Below are 12,523 nucleotides of genomic sequence, written 5' to 3'. Positions count from 1 at the left end.
CTGTATTAGCCTGACAGTATATAAATGTAAAGAATGATTATTTTTAATATTAGTAAAGGAAAAGATAATGGTAAGTATTCTGTTATCTCACACTTTCAAAGTCACCCTAAATTACAGGTACTCACTCAGGGCAATAACAAAATAAATGCATAAAATGCATCAAAGTTGTAATAACAATTTATATACACATATGATGTATGTACATGCTACTTATCACAAACAATGCAATACAAATATAATGGAAAATTGAAATTGCATAAAAAAATGTAATTTTGAGGTACTGGAGTACCAAGAAGGAGAAAGTTCTAAAGCTGTACACTGCATTAAATGTATACTAATTAACCGCTAAGGAAAATTAAAATATGTTAATTGTCTGCTTATTTGTAATAGGGGAAGAATATGAATGAATTTTGCACATTTTGAGCATATGACCGGAAAACGCACATGTGGATTTTTTTCTTGAACATTTTTCATATTGTTTGCTTTTGTATTGTATAACACTGCTTACTATTGAGTTCTATTATATCATAAACTTTTTTCTCTCATGAGGTTAAAACTTTTTCGTAGCCATTGATACAAGCTACTGTGAAGTAAGTAACATATAAAAATTTCACTTTTGGGTGCAGCATTACTTTAATGAGAACCCCATCATAAAGGAAGCCATTGGTCTAGTTTATCTCTGTAAATAAAGGAATTGGAACATACAACATTTGAAGTTGCATGGTAAAGTAAAGCCAAATACTGAAATATGGGTAAAGTAGAATTGCCTCTTTAAACACAAAATTATATGAACACGCCTACCAGAGCTAATTCTCATTTGTTTGCCATATAATTCTGACTGAAAGTACTGGAAGTTTATTTTGCTTTTCCTCCAATTAGGGCCTTCATACTGAAAAAATAAATAAAATAAGGCATTACAAAAAACCTGATAGAGAAAATTACAAAAACAACAGTATTACATGTTGATGCATTAATTACCAAGGCTATGTTGGTAAATGAAGTTGAATGTCAGCAACAGGCTAATAATGAAACTAAAATTACTCCTTTAAAGTTGGAAGCCAGTCTGTAAGCATGTGCCACACGTGTGGTATTCCTATTCTCCTTTCTGTTGCTAAATCTGCCAAAAACAACTCTGTCACTCACATTATCTACTGCACTTCTTTGAAATGCCCTTGGCTTTCACCTCCACTGACCTGCTTTATAAAAATAAAAATTTGATTCCTATTTATTTTCTACTGTGACTGAATTTTGCCTAAATGATTTTGGCATTAAGTAAAGTAATGTGGCATTGGCAGCTCTTTTCCAAAGGCAACATGTGTAACTCTGACCTCTGCTGCTTATATAGATTTTAATCCTGCGTTGCTTTGTTCTACTCCCTGTCACAGATCGTCATGTCATTTGCAAACCACTGCGTGCTTCAAAATCATCTTCTCTATGTGATTAGCTTTTAATAAAGGCAGCAAAAGAAGCTGGCAGGCTGCACTCTCTTTAGTCTTGGAAAATAGGTCCTGTCAGTGGTTTCATTCAGATTTATTACCAGGTAGAGATGCAGATGACAGGATATGTTAACATGAATCCAATCCATCACCTGTATGTGCCGGTATTTCTAAGATGACAAAAAGATGTGTTTTATGTGACTTTTATGCACAGAATATCAAATGGTACCATGATTGAAATTGTCATCGCCTCTGTTTGACAAGATCATCATACTGTTGCTCCCTTTGTACATAAATGTTCTTCAAATGTATACTACCAAATATAGGAGGACTTTTCTTAAGAATGAAGGAAAGACTGGAGAATTTTTAAAATAACAAAGCAGTTGATGCCTCAAAAGTTTAGATACTATATAGAAAAGATGCATGAGAAATGTTGAAATGAAATAGCGTTACCTGTAGGACTGAATGGGCATTGCCTTACTGGACCAGGCTTTTAATGCATAGGAAAACAATAGACTGGATTGTTATTTTTTGTTTTGGGCTAAACTTAAATTCTATAGGAAGGTCCAGATCTAATTATGCAATTTTCATTACCCTATAACTTATTAACTTTATTACATAGAAAATCACCTGAAAAATCCCGGACCATCGAGAAGCGAACTGACGACATGAAGAATCGTCTTTGCGCCAAATTGGAATCTTCTCCGCATAAGTCAAAGTCATCCAGATGATCTGGATCTGCATAATTAGATCTGGACCACCCTGTATTGTAGATGTACGTATGTTTAGCCAATATTTACTAATTTAGACTTACGAATTTCATCTGATAGTAACATTGTTATTGAAGATAAAGTGAGCCAATCTACAGACTTGAACAGACTAAGAGTTATCCAGAAATACATCATTTCTAATATTCTTCATCACAAGCCAACCTTTTTTCTACTCAGGCTTAAAAGATGCAGAGTTTGATCAGTAATTTCGCCTTATGAGGTTTTGTATTTACTCTCCAGTAGCCTGAACATCACCTCCATTAGGTTGTCTCAAATCATTTGTCCACTATAGATCTGTAAATATTTGTTAATAATGTTCACTTGGGAAAGTTTAATTCACATTTACTGTATTGTATCAAAATTAATGTACATCCACTTTCCACATTCTGTCCTAAGAGCAATTGCACTGAAGGGACGCCGTCACTCTCTTGCTGTATAAGAGTAGGGTTTTTGACTTTTGCTTCCAAAGGGCTTTTGTTTCCTACCAACTCTACATACAGTATGGTCGGTTTGATCTTGCCATTCACAAGTGAATCTAATTCTTTTTTTATGTGGCCAACTGCTGTCCAATCTGAAAAAGAAGCTCTGAGGCTGAATCAGGTATTAGGCTTGTTCTGATTGGCTGGTACTTATGCAAGTTGTTTTATGAAAACTTGTCTGCATGTGTGGATTTGTTTTTATACCGAGGTTGCTTAATTACTAGTAGAAGTTTTCCTCGTAATGCACTTTATTTCCTGTAGTTAGATTGGTACCATGTTGGATCACATTCCTACCTTAAATGCACAGCTCCATGGTTTCACTTGGTACTACAGTGAGACCACCATTTGCAAAGGGTGTCATTATTGTATTGGTCCAAAACAGAATGTGACTGCAGTGTTTACATCTACCGAAAAGAACCACACTATGGGGCAAATGCTCCAGAGTTTAAAAAAACTCATTGAATGAAATTGGCGTGAAAGCATATTTAGACCAATCCTTTTTTTTTGCCATTTTCCCATTTTATGTTTTGTGCTTTTTTGGTTGTTTTTTTATGAATAAACATTCAATTTGTAAAGAGTCTTGTTTAAGCTTGACCAAGCCAGTGGTTTCACGGTTCCTCTAACTTTAAAATCTATTTTATATATTATTTCAGACATTTAACATATATTTAGAGATTTAAAAACCAGGGCTCCATTTTAGGCTTGTGCAAGCTGAAGCTTACCCGTTGTGCTCGGGGTATGGCTTCTTGGGGTGAGGCCATGTCTGGGCAGGCTAGTGAAAGCCATGTCCTGCTTTTTGGGACATTTTCTATGCCTTACTTTATTCTATTCATGTTTGTGACTTCTATTCACAACAGAAATAAAGTCTGCAGTACTTTTGCAGGCTTTTACAAAGTTTTGAATTCAAAGTACTTAAAAAGAAGCCAAGAAAGCCTATCTCTGTCTCTCACACATTACAGCAAAGACAATACTAACTGTATGAGAACTCAATGAAAAATATTATAAAAACTTGTCAAACTGGTCGAACAGTCCAGATGTAAACAGACATGGAAGGCTGAGAAATGAGCAATCCTGCCACTGTACACACACAATCGTGTCTGTGAAGCTTTAAAGCTGTTCCATCTGCAGAGCTGGAAGTGTTCTCCTTTATGCCTCTCCAAGATGAGACAGCTTTTCTGTAAACCGGAAGACTCAGGTTTGTAACTGGTGGATAGTACTTAGTTGTATCATCACAGAACAGATTTCAGAACAGATTTCTGAGCAGAAACAACTGCAAACCGAAATAATTTATAAACCGATTAAGAATACCCTCTTTTATGGTACATTTGTTTGTCTTGTCATCTATGTCAGTGTGAATGTATACTGTAATTTCTATGTATTCTCTAAATAGTATTAACTTTTTTTTTTACAGTTCTTTTCGCTTGATATAAAGTTAATGGCCAAGAATCTCAATATACAGAGAAGGGTAAGAAATGTAAAAGTTTCACTACTAAATAACTTAGCCAAAAGCCATTCATTAATTAAGTAATTTACATTGACACATTCTCCCAAACCCCTGTTACATTATAATCTTTCAATTCCTTATGTCAAGGTTTCAGAACTCAGGGGGTTCAGTTATTTCATGGGCTATATCGCCATGATAGTACAAGAATACAGATTTAATGATGGTGGTCTCACTTGGTCTATTATGTGAGGCTTTCATCAGCACTTTATATGAAAAAAGGTCAAAAAAGTGTAATGGTACCTAAATTTATATGCTTTAACTACCATAACAACAACCAGCTTAATAAAGACTAGAAAAGCAAGCAGTGTGACATGGTGTTTAAGGCTTTGAATGTCACGCACTGATGCTGTGAGATCAAATCCTGCTACTGACACACTGTCACAAGAATGAGTCACAGACATCATGAAGGTTTAGGGCAGCCACCCGTATATTCTTCTACTTACTTACTTACTTATGCCCTCCACCCCTTCCGGGGTATGGGCTGCCAAAGGTAGATCTCCAGAGATTTCTGTCCTGGGCCATTCTTTTTAGTTGACTCCAGGTGTAGCCCATCCTTGTGATGTCTGCCTCGAGGTCACGTCACCAGGTATTTCTTGGATGGCTTCTCTTCCGCTTTCCTTGGGGGTTCCATCTGAGAGCCTGTCTGGTGATACTAGTTTGTGGTTTACGTAGGGTGTGCCCTATCCATCCCCATCTTCTCTTCCAGATGTCTGCTTCTACTGAAGGTTGGCAGGTCCTTCCCCATAGGTTGGTGTTACTAATGGTGTCTGGCCAGCGAATATGGAGGATCTTTCTGAGACAGGTGTTAATGAATGTCTTGATTCTTCAGGTGGTGGTTTTGGTTGTCCTCCAGGTTTCGGCCCCGTACAACAGTACTGATTTCACATTGGCATTGAACAGATGTATCTTGGTGGTCAAGGTCAGTTCTCTGGAAGCCCAGATGTTCTTGAGCTGGATGAAGGCGGCTCTTGCTTTGCTGATCCTTGCCTTGATGTCTGTATCTGTTCCATCCAGCTGGTCGATGATGCTCCCCAGGTAGGTGAAGGACTGTATCTCCTCCAGGGAACTTCCATTCAGTGTGACTGGGTTGTGGCTGTTGGAATTGATCTTAAGAATCTTGGTTTTCTCCGTGTGGATGTTGAGTCCAACCTGTGATGATGTGGCTGCCAACACACTGGTCTTATTCTTCTATGGCTGCAAAATAAGTTAATTTGAACAGAGATGTTTACAGATTCGAGTCCAAAACAGAGCTGATATTATTGAGGTAAGATGGTGACTTTAAAGGCCAGTAAAGGAAATGACGTAATCGGGCCCGGAACTGAAAGTGATGCCATCGGGACTGAAAGTGACATCATCATTGGGTCCGGAACCGGAAGTGATGTTGGTGATACCGGAAAACCAAACATGATGTTCTCAGGACCAGAAGTGATATCATGATTGGCGCTGGGGAAAACTGAAGTGACATCATCAATGGCGTCAGTACCCTGTGGGATTTCCCATGGATGGTCTGGAAGAGATGGAGAGAAACAGTCAGCACACCCTGCTGCCTAGCGTGCAATTACTATCATTTAGGCCCTTCAGCTGTCTCCCAATCGCACGTGTGTGACACCGTCTGCACACCAATTGGAAAAAATACTGTGAATGTTCTTGGATAAAGGCAGATCTCTATGGGTCAGAAAGAAAATTGCTTTAAAAGAGCAGGGACTATGCCTGAAAGCGGGGTGATGCCTGAAATAGCTGCTAAACAGATACTGCATACTTAACATTCAATATTTGTGTGCTTTCCCAATTTAACGAAATTGTACTACCAAGCAATGGGGTGCCATTTTGTTCCCATATTTGAAATTATCTGTCCTTTTTACTTTTCATTTAAATGTATTTAACATTAGTGTAGGGTTGTCACATTTGGTATGTTTGCCTACTGTCTTTTCATGACTGAATCTTAAGACACGGGCATTCAGTATCTGAAAATGAGGTTTGCATCTCTTCTGTTTGTAATGACGGGTCATATTGATTTACTGGTAACTTCAGCACACACTAGAACACTTAACATTTAAATGTGACATGGTAAGAATGAGTATCAGCACTTCAAAACATGATATAATGGTTCTCTTTCCAAAAGATTATCTATACCTTTTCTAATCCATTGATATAGTTAAGTGTAACATGGCCTGGTGGCTGGGTGCAAATCAATCAGCTTACCCATCACAGGCGATATACTCTGTATAGACACCTACACTAGGCCATTTTGGGTTCCATGCACCCTAACCTGCCCACCTTGTGCATATGGGAAAGTAAAAACAAAGGAAAAGACATGAAGAACTGGAAAACCTGTACTCCTCCCACTTAGAACAGTTCCCATGCTTGGATTTGGAGCTATGAGATAACCCGAGGGTAATTGTGTTGCCCACAGTGCTTAAAATTTTACAACAAGAGGCAGAATGATCATTTTAAATTAATAAAAATGTTCACTCTCCATTATGCTATTTTATTAGATCAGCAAAAGACATTTTAAAAGGTTTTTGTTTTGGATACATTTTAAACAATTGTATAATAGTATCCCCACAATTACAAATCATCAGCAAGCTGCTTTCTATGAATCGCCACAGGCAGACTGAGAGTACGATTCAGAATGTCTACTCAAAATAGCTGGGGAAGGCACAAGTCCAGTAGAGTGATGTGCTAAAAATAAATTGGAATGGCCTTGGTTTGAGGAAGAGGGGAGTGAAAGATCATACCTTGGCACATGTTGTTACGGATTAAATAAGCCACACTATGTGTTCTAAGAAGCTACAATATGGCTTGCGTATAATAAAGGTACTGTTATAGTGTGACATTAATGAAATGCAGAAGCTAACTATTCCCACTCTCCACTTTACATTTACATTTCTGCATGCCAGACCATGTATGTAACCAAAGCTACGTAGCTCCACATTTATTTCCGGGAACAACCTGTCATTCACAAGAACTCAACAACTGAATGACTGTAAAGGAAGCAAACTGCACCATCTCCAAAGGAAGTGGCATTGTCCTAATCTTCGTCTGTTCAGAATTTCATTACCTGATGAGATTATTGTCAATCTGCCAGTAATATATGTTGCCGTTTTTTTTTATTTATTTGGTTGCAACTTCATCAGTTTATTTCACAGCTGTGAAGAAAAAAGAAAGTAATTGAAAGTTGTTCTTTGTCTATAAGTTGATTTACCATACAAATTTTGCCGTTTTCTAGTTAAATATGTATTTGTCACATCAACAGGAGCACTTGAATTATACTCATGGATTGTGCCCATTGAAATCGTTCAGTATATGCATTATTTATATAATACTCAGGTTTTGGGCAAATTCAATTGCATTTTATTTAGGATATTTTAGTGTATGTAAATAACCTCACACAACATTTGAGGCTCAGGATTGTTTTTTTTTTTTGCTTTAGCTCTTATGCCAGGGGTGTCGAACTCCAGTCCTGGTGGGCCGCAGTGGCTTCATTCTAACCATCTTCTTAATTAGTGAGCCGTTTCTTGCTACTAATTAACTTAGTTTTAACTGTTGTGACTCAGACCCCTTAGTTGTTTCTTTTTCCTTAATTTTCAGCCAAACAATAATGAGACACAAAACAAGCCACCACATGACCAGCTAACCTGAAAATAAAGAAAGGTGAAGGTCTCTGTCATATTGGCCTGCTCAGGTCATCAAAACATCTCAACGGTTGTTTTCGAAAAAACAGAAAATCAGCAGCCTGCTGTGGCCGAATGAGAGCTGCAACAAGTCATGATATTAAATAACGGCCTTAATTAACAGTAAGAGTTGGCTTCTCATTAAGAAACTGGTTGGAGTGAAATTGGCTGGAGTTTGACGTTCAAATTTAGCTGGTCATCTGTCAGCTCGTTTCACGTCTCATTTCTGTTTGGCTGCCATTTAATGAAGAAATTAATCAATTCAGAGGACTGAATCCTTAAAAACAGGGCTATCAAAATGAAGGGAAAAGGAGTTAATTAGCAGTGAAAACTGCTCACTGATTAGGCAAAGGGTTACAATGAAAACCTGCAGCCACTGCGGCCCACCAGGACTGGAGATGGACACCCCTGCCTTATGCCGTTGCATGCTTTAAAAAAATGGAACAACCTGACAGCCCCAGAAGGTTAAAAATTCTTTTTTTATTATTGACTCTTTTGTTATAATATACATATAGTATATAATAATCTCTAAAAGCATGAGGTTTAAAAATGCAAAGTTTTCTTATTTTTGTGTTTTCTATGTCCTCCTTACAGATCATGCAATATCGTAAACTGTGTCAGCTTGCCACCTCTGGTTCGCAGATGTATTCTGCTCCTGCCAGGCTAACTAGTTCTTCTAAGTGACATGTCTCTTTTCTAATCTGGAAAATGATCTGTTTTCCAATTCTAGGATTTTGTATTTTTTAACAAATTGAGTATTTTTTCATATGCAAAGTTATCATGATGTTTTTCTAAAAAATGTAAAAACACATAATTTATTTCACCCATTCTTTTTCTGAGGTAATTAGTTCATCTGAAGTGTTGCAGTGACTTGAGTGAAAAGAGCAGGAATGAGCTTTACAGAGGCTGTCCCACTTGCACTGATAGCCACACAAGGCCAAATTACCTAACCTACATGTCTCTGGGGTGAAATCTACAGTACAAGAGAAACCTCACCCAGACATACAGTAAATGCAAACTCCCCACATGTCATGATTCAAGCCAGGTTGCCAGAGATAGTGAGATAGCAACCCTAATCATTGAGCCACTATGTTTAGATTCTTTAATCCTTTATAATAAATATGGTTCTAAATCCAATAAATTCAGTGCATGTGTGATAAGAACATCACAGAGATACAAGGAATATCTTAACATGCCCTAAACAAGAACATGCAGAGCCTTCAAGCACTCTGTATGCATTACATAGCAGTTTGAATTAATTAAAATGTGTATAAAGCTGTCAACAACACTTTTACCCTCTGCTTTCCTCAGTATTTCATCTTTGTCAGCAGAATCTCCTCATTTCTGCAGAAATGCAGACTGGCAGTGGAGTCATAACCCATTTTGCGCAGCAAAGACTTGATGGGAGCTGTTTGTGGAAATAAAGACACAAACATAGACTCTGTGCTCTGTTTCATTGCTGAGATATATAAAAATAACAAAAATAAACTCAGCAATAGATTTAGAGGGTCAGATATTTGCTTACTCAAGACAACTGAGGAAAATGTGTGCCTAATAGCTCTAGAATCATAGGTTCAATCTCCAGCTCTATGTATGTTCCCAGTAATGTCTGCCAGGAGTTTCTTGATGGCATTAAGTTTTGAATGCAAAGATTTGAATTTTAACTATATGCATACTGTGCGTATAAATGTGTATATATATATATATATATATATATATATATATATATATATATATATATATAGAGGGTGTCCCATATTTATGTATATGATTGAAAAGGCATTATAGTCAGGAAACTACCAATGCAATTATCAAGTAACATAATGGACCGTGAACATTACAAAACTTTAAATGTTTTTTGTTTAATATAAAGAGCTATTCTGTATATCCCACTGCACTATAATTAGGGTCCAATTCATGTAAAGTGTAACAGGACATAGTCAAACAGAGAAACAGCCCACCAGAGGCTGGGACATGGCTCCGTATTGTCAGCCAGAATGATAAAAAAGTCAACCAACTAAAAAATAACACTACAAACAATTATATAATCAATTATCCCATAGCCCAAGAAGCAAAGTGATATCCAATTAAGACTGTCTTTGCCTGTTGCCCCGCAAGGTCAAGGGGGGCCCTTCTGGGGTGCTGCTACAGGAGAGCTCTGTAATTACGATGGTAGCAACATATGTAGATTTCAGCATGATAATCATTCAGCAGCTTCATCCTCTGAAGATAAACACAATCTCCCAGTCTGAAGCACTTTTAATTAAGACTGATTGCTAAACTGAAGCCCCACCAGGTGCTGCGAACCACTTTGCTCATGAGGAGTCGGGAGAAAGAGGGAAATAACATATCGGCATCTGTTTCATTTCAGAAGGGAAAACTGAAGCCACACAGTAGGCACTTGGGCTCTTAGATTATAAATACTGTATCTGTAAGGTCATCCTGATCTTCTCGTGTACTTTGATTTAGTTTGCAGAAGCTGGAGCTGAATATTTTGTGGCTGCATTTCCAATGTGAATCATATGCTTTTATTGCTCTCTGCCTGTCACTTTTACCTGATAAATCAAGATTCACAGTTGCTCAGGTGAAGATGAGCCTGCTAATGATGTGTGGAGAGCACCATGAATTATTATTTCTTGTAGTAATTAGTTAATTTCAGATGACAGATTGGTATAGTGATTAGAAGAGTTAACTGGTTAGTGTAGTTACATAGTTTCTTTGTGGTATCTGGTTATTCAACACTTGTCCCCATACATTTTCTTTTTCCAAAAAAATAAAGGTTTCCTTTCATATTTAAATGTCTTGACAGCTTAGTTAATTGTTGATTCTGAATTTGCATATGTGAACGTTACCCGGGCACAGACAGGCAGACATGTTGTTTTTCCACCACCACACGTTTATTTACAATATTTACACATTTTGTAAGTGTCGCACAAACCCCACAAAGTCCTGGCCACACAATGCCTTCTTCTTCGGGCCGCCTCCACACTCTCCTCTGCTCTGTCCTGCTTCCACCTGACTCCAGCCTCAAATGAAGGGAGGTGGCCACTTTTATCCACACCAGGATGTGCTCCAGGTGTTCCCCGGCAATCACCCGCCGACACGCCCCAGTGTGGCGGAAGTGCCGGCTGTACTCCCAGAAGCACTACGGGTGTCCCTGTTTCTCTTCCTCCCAGCACTTCCTGGTGTGGTGGAAGTGCTGAGGTCCAGGGCTCCATAGGCATCGGGGCGCCCCCTTCCAAGCCCTCTACCCGTGGCCCCCAAAGCAACCAGGGTGGCAGCCCTCACGTGATCCCAGGTGGGCGCACGCACTCTTCCGGTCCTTCATGGCATCCCAGCCGGGTCGTCGCCCCTGGCATCCCTGACACATGGTATGACTGAAGAACTAATATCTCATCCTGGGTGGGTTTCTGGCTCATACCAATGGCTCCCTGTGATCTACCATGCTCAGACTGTTAACACTTAATGAATGTCCTAGGTCTGAAGACATAGGATTAACCGAACGACCGCTATTTTTTTCTTCTATTGTCACAGCTCCCAAGATCTACCTATCCCTGTATAGTGGCCATTTCTGTGTCATGTGCTGTTGCCCCATGTACTTTTGTTTTTTGCCTTTCCTGGATAAGCTCGGCTCCCCACAATACTAGATTGAAATAAGTAGTTTTTGAAAATAAATCAGTGGATGTTTCACACTGTTTCCTAATAGTGACACAAACTCATCAATCTGTGAGGGTTTTAGATTATAAAGAAACATGCAAAGTGGTTTGGGCATCCTGGACACATTGGCCAGTGATTTGAGTGTCTCTAAGATGTCCACAGTAAAGACATTCACAGCAGAAAAATATAAAAAAGATAAATTTAAGTATAAGTAGGTAAGCTAAAAAATGGCTTAGTGAGCTAAAAAGTAAGCACACATAATCATGTAAAGACTCAAGCGCTAAAGAAAAAGAGCCTCTCGTGAATTAGACTCTTTAGACTGGAGCAGATTGCACAATAAAGAACTGTAATCAACAATAATATAACAAATACCATTCTGAATTAAAGGCTAATCAAAATGATCATTAATCAAAACAGATGTAATATCATGCCACAGTAATTAAATTGAATTGCCGCCTACATCTATTATGTCTATAATGCCCTTTTGAAGGGAAAAGACTTAGGCAGACATTAGTCTCCATTTTTGCTTTTTGTTCACACTACCCCGGTGTTTTCAACCACTGAAAATGGAGACCTCTGAAAATGCTCTGTAGAGCCGTATACTTCCGAAAATGCTGGCACAGCATTTCAGTGTGGTCGGACGTAAATGCTGACTATTTTTTTCTGTTTATTATGTGTCCTATTCCTTCCTCGATCCTGCCGATTACAATGTCTCATTGGCTGACTGGTCAGCCTCCACAGAAGAAAGCAATAATTCCACACTGCAGACATTGAAGAGTTGCTTTCCATGGCGCTTCTTGTGTTGCTTACCTGTATGCATCTGAGTTGAGTTTTGTATGGTTTGAATGCTGCATAAATGTGCAAAAGCCATGTAATTTACCTATCGCTACAGTTTTGCCATAAATTCTGTGGCTGGTGATGTTACCATTGTAGTGAAAAATTCAAAGCCCTGTAAAAATCAGATTGTAAATAACTCAGTCGACAACCTCTTATCAATATTTAT

The sequence above is a fragment of the Polypterus senegalus genome, chromosome 5 (assembly GCF_016835505.1).
Source record: "Polypterus senegalus isolate Bchr_013 chromosome 5, ASM1683550v1, whole genome shotgun sequence".
NCBI lineage: Eukaryota > Metazoa > Chordata > Cladistia > Polypteriformes > Polypteridae > Polypterus > Polypterus senegalus.
Note: the sequence above shows the minus strand (reverse complement) of the source record.